This window comes from Nicotiana sylvestris, chromosome 1 (genome assembly GCF_000393655.2).
Source record: "Nicotiana sylvestris chromosome 1, ASM39365v2, whole genome shotgun sequence".
Lineage (NCBI taxonomy): Eukaryota > Viridiplantae > Streptophyta > Magnoliopsida > Solanales > Solanaceae > Nicotiana > Nicotiana sylvestris.
The window spans coordinates 61,256,358-61,262,357 of record NC_091057.1 but is presented as its reverse complement, the minus strand read 5'-3'; positions in this window follow the sequence as shown (position 1 = coordinate 61,262,357).

The window sequence follows — 6,000 nt, the reverse complement described above, 5'->3', positions numbered from 1 at the left end:
AAAAGCATAACATCTTCACCTCAAGATTTAACTCACAAGTACCACGCATTATTCACAACTCACCCACTTACTCGTACATAGAAGTCGCTAACATTACCTTTCCTTCATGAATCAAGTGCCCTCACACAACAAAAGAGAGTAATCTCACACAATAAAATTTAAGAACATTTAGGAACTCAAGATAGAAATAATTCACTCACTCTCAGAAATAACATTCATATGCCACAAAAGATGCACCATAAGCTTGCTCGTAGTGTATTACTCTACTAATCGAGCTCATTCAGTCTAGGATTAAGTAGGACTTTATTGGTTGTAATGTAGGCTGCGGGACGGGTAGGATACATTTAGATATAAGAGTGACTACATCTCCCTAAGCACTTTAATACATATACTTTAACATTCACGCCATACTTATGTCAAACCAAACTCCACCTTCACATCAATAAATATTACCCCATACTTCTTTAAGCACAATTACATCAAGAACCACCACTTATCAAGGAATATTTTTCGCAACAATCCAACTATTTTTTTTCTTTTTTTCTTTTTTTTTCCAATTCAAGTGGCTCTTACTTTTTTCAAAACAGTGCACCTTTCTCCTTATTCCATTAATTTCATTCAAAAGCCAAACCAACCACCCCACACTTTAACTTTTACACAGTTCATAATAGTTCAAGTGTTCATAGGAGGTTAAAAGGTTCAAATAGATGATTAATTCAAACAAATGAGTAAGGCTTGTAATGTGGTTGCCAAAGAAACAAGATTACAGGCTCAAAGGGGTTAACTACGATACATAACAATTAGGTGGGTAAAATATACATATTTGGCTCAACAAAGAAACGCCTATATCACTTCCAAGACCAAACAAAACTACTATTTCGCTTTGCAAACACACTGGACAAGTTCTAGGCATCAAATGCAATGCACAGAATATAACAAATCCTTAGACACACATGGAACATAACTCACTCAGGGTTGGTTTCATAGACACTCTAGTCAAAGAAGTTAAGCAAAGTTAAGATCATACAATTTAAGGTACTTCTACAAGAGTCAAAAACTGAGCCTAAGCGTCACAACCAAAGTACTCACTATTCTCAAGGCATAACAAAGTCAAGAGATATTGCTTCATTTCAAAATATAATACAATGGATCATATTTCTGGAAAAAAAAAACTAACTACACCCGGTTCAAATAAAACCCTTGGAAAAGAACCGCGGTTTAAAGAAAAATCAAGGGATAATTGCTACACTACCTAACAAAAGAAAATCTTTTTTTTTCTTTAGACTTAAATCCCTCAAAAAATTGTCTAATAGATCCATCGTCGGGAAAAGTCCAATCCTTTTTTTTCGTTTTTCTAAAAAAATAAAAAAAGTATTCAATTAAACTAACACAACTAAAATAGAATAGAAAGTCACCCAGGCAATCTCCTCACCCCACACTTAAAATTGTGCATTGTCCCCAGTGCACACCATACTAATAAGAGGGTAAAAGAAACTCCATGGTAGGCCAAAGGCCGAAGCACTAGCATCTCATGGGGTACTCAGACTTCTCCCAGGCATGGTCCTTCGTGTGGGTACCTCACACTTAGTTCCAACCATCTGGTTTGTTGTTGCATCCTTCCAATGGTTTTGCATTCCATTCTCCTAAAAATCAAAAATCGACACTACAAGAATAATACAATAAAAAATAAACTAAATTAAAAATAAAAAAATAAAATAAAGTTGGGTTGCCTCCAAACAAGCACTTGATTTAACGTCGCGGCACGACGTGAATCACTCTTTGCCTCCACCTCGAGCTTATGAATTGAACCCCAAGTTTTGATTCTGCTCTATGATCATGCTCCGGGGGTGGTGGAATAAATCTACTAGCCCAATAAAATAATGTAGTGTTCTGCACTTCTTGGCCTTTAGATGAGGTGTGTAATCCCGACTTTCTGGCAAGAAGAATTCCAGAATGTAAGCACTTTGTTCCTCATTCCTTGACTCCTCAAATGGCTCGGACGACTCTATCTCCATATCATCATCTAAACACAATGTGGACAAATGCTTGGAGTGAGGACCAATGCGCTCAACTACATGAACATTGGGACTGTCTACATTCTCAACACTAATGAAAATAGAGTCAACTAAATATGTATCCTCAATATCCTGGTTGACTCTAGTATCTCTTCTACAACATTGACATCCTCAAAATCTAGTGCGATTGATTGTTGGTGTTCTACTCTAGCCTCCTCCTCTAGCTCATCCTCGTATTTTTTAAATCCTCCAGTAAAATGGCAATTTCTATAGCCAAATCATGCTCATATTGGCTACTATCCACAATGTCAACTTGTTGCGCTTTACAAGGTTCAATTAATTTATTCGCTTGAGCCTCCAAGTTGTGAATAGTTGCCCCTTGGCTTTGTACCCGCAGTTGTATCTCGTCATATTGTTCCGTAAGACACTTTAGCATATCCTTGATCTTTTTCAGGTCCTCATACCTGGGTTCTTTGTTCCTATTAACTCCACAAGAAAAAGAAGAACCATCAAAGTAAGGGGTTGGGGGAAGATAAGAAATATAAGCACAACCATGAAAGTGACCATCTTGACCACCACACATATCGCACACATTCTACACATAAGATTGAGTTGGTGCACATAACTCGCTCTCGGGAATGTTTTGATAATTTTGCCCTGGGTGGTTTCCTCCACTAAACGCATAAGAAGGATCAAAAGTAGAATTACCAATATCAAAACTCTCATAATTCCAAGATGTCATGTTTCTCAAATTAATAAGTAAAACAAAAATAAAAAAAAACACAAATAAAAATCAAATACAAAAAAATAAAAGTTCAAACTTGAAACCTAGCAATATGTATACCTACAACTACACCGTTAGTTCCCCGGCAACGGCGCCAAAATTTAATCTTGCCCAACTATGCCTTATAAAAAGGACTAAGCGTTCATTGCAAATATAATCTGGTTTATAAGTCCAGAGTCGAATCCCACAGAGAACTAAGACCTAACTACAGCTGTTCATTATCACCAAAAAGAGATGCTTGAACAGTTCCTAACTTATAGATATTAAGATTCTTGTGTTTAACTAATTAACTAACAAATTAAAATAGTAAATTAACAACTACAAATACTAAGGGTTAGAGACAAGATTAAGGAGATCTAGAGTTATGATTTCCCCAATTGTCAGAATCCTTCCCACTATATCTTCTATAATTTTGCCTAAGCCGATCATGAGCGCTCTGCGTGTTGTAATTCTCTCCCGAGTAACTACGACAATTTACTAGACATACTCTCCCGAGTTACGCTAGCTGGCTATAATTACAGCTCACTTAGATCGCACCCAAGGTTTCGTTATCCCTAATCCCACCTTTAAACCCTTGGTTATTGATTCCTCACATACGTCGGGAGTGATGTTGTTCAACAACTACCTAAATATGCACTCTCTCCCGAGTAATACATACTAAATAGGCACAGCTAATTGAGGGTCCTTCAATCAAACACAAGAATAATATAGTTGAACAAATAGAGAAAATACTACGGCTCAATTATATAAAAACATAAAAAGAATTTATCCTACAAAAGGTTCCATCAAAACCCTAGATAACAAATTAGCTATTCATAATAGTATGTAAAACTACACTACTAAAAGTCATAACCAACAATGAAAAATAGGAAGAGGAAGGAAAAACTCGTAGAAGAATTCCCCGCCTTGCTCCTATTGTGTCTCTGCCTCCTTAGGTCGAATCTGTGTCAAAAATTGGTCTCCTCCCCTCCTTAGGTCTAAATTATGTCAAAAGTGTGTCTAACCTCCTACAATACCGTTTTTCCATGTATATATACCAAGTAAGGTCGGGCCCAAATAATTATACCTTCTTCCGCGAAAAAGGACAATATTTCACGTATGGAATGTTGCGGCCGCGGTCAAACCGCGATACGAACGCGATATATGGCAGGTATACTGCCTCAGCCCGCCTCAGGTCCGTGATCGTGGTTTCGACCGCGTTTTTCACCCTGTTCCATTTGGAATTTGGAAAAACATAAAACATATAGCCTTTGAGTTAGCTTTCCAACCATATATTGTGGAGCCCAGATGGAGTTCTGAGCGAAAAGTTATGTGCATTTTACTAGATAGTGCGCAATATGCCTACTCGATTCTTCGTTTTATTGCTCTATCATCCGTTGATCCCCGAACACGATCCTGGCTTAATTCCTTGGGCTTTTACTCAGACTTCAAAGCTCTAAATCACTTGAATTCATTCCATAACATCTATATAGCTCGGAATCACTCGTACAAGGCATAAAACACACCGTTAGTGCAAAACACTAGCGATTAAAGCGCAAACTCAACTAAAGTGCAATAAATTAAAATGTAATAATCGACTAAAATATGTAATTATAGCCTATCATCACTATCCATACAATCAAGATTCTAAAGAAAACAGCCATTGTTAATATTTTTTATCCATCATTAGCCTTGGGGTTACTGGACCTCATAACCCGCCCAAATTTTGCATGTTTCTAAATTCTAAGGTATCGTCTAGGTCGAGTGATAGTTTTTTTTACCAAATTACAAGTAGTATTATTTTGCACAAAATGTCATCATCTAGGTCAAATGATGGATAAGGACTTTCATTATTTCATTCATCGTACTATACACAAATAAATTGATGAATGAAAAGGTAAATCAATTAGTACGTTAAATAATATTATACAATAATATCATTTGTTCATCTTGCATTATTGTGAATAAAGGCATGTAATCAATCATAACTAAAAATAATACTCACTTTTAGAAAAGAAATATTCCCTATAAGGATCGCTGGAAAGTAATTTTGTAAAAGAACAGAAGCTTTCATGAATGTGCAGATGTCACAATCAAATTCACATATTGTTTGCTTAAAAGCACCAAAACAAAGAAAAAAATTATCCTCTTCTTTTTTACTATGATTGATGCATTTGCAAATTGCAATCATTACTTGGAAACCGCGTTTCTATTACACAAAGTTGCTAAATTTGGATTTAGCACTTATAAACCATGGTGCCATTACCAAATGGTAATTGACATTCAATTTCGTCTTTATTAATTTGTTTATTCAACTTTCATTTTGTTGGTTGTGAGGGTGCTTGTCGAAAAAAGGCCTTTACAAAATTTATCTCACGTTCAAATCAAATACCCCTTCTAAGTTAACACAAGGCATTTTAAAGATAGAAATTCTATATATGAAATTGTTAAATCTTTTTAATCAATTTAGCATCCTCAAAATTATCATTGCCACTACATCACAACTTAGTATTATTAATATCAATTGAAAATCCATGATACGCAGAAGGAATATGGTAAAAATAACTATCTCCATATACAGAAAAATAAATCAACCAAAATTACTAACTCTGGAAAGAAAACCATGCCATAGCCTCCAGCTGAGTCCCATTTTCGAATTTCAATTGTGGGGCACATATTTTTGTGATTTGTGGTGACGTTTTCACTTATATATATTACAGTAAGTAAAGTCAAGCTTTAGGTTAGGGTAGGGGGTTAAATTATTTGAGTTTTGAATTGTTGAAAGCGCACTAATACTATCCTTCATAGTTTTCTTCCTTTGCAACAAACGTGCCATTATGCCTGTTCCTTTTTTTCTTTTGTTTCAGTCTGTACAAGAGCGAATGTATGTTCCTAATGCGTACCATTTTTTATATATTAGCTAGTTAACGTGAATGCATTATAAAAAAAAAAATTGTCTTTCCTCATGTGGCGTCCCCTTTCGTGACTTCGGGCGCAATGACCTACAAAATATTTACACAAACATTGTCGATTTATTGTCATAATTCAACTTGTAAGTATGTTTTAGTTTGGACTGCGCTAGTTTTAATTTTTAAGACTTTGGACTCCTATCTATTGGTGTTTTCATTACGGATTGGTCAACCTGTCACAAACTCACGATTACTTACTCACACATAATTAAAGGCAGACCTGGTCATAGTTTTTTTTTTTCCAAATTTGTAA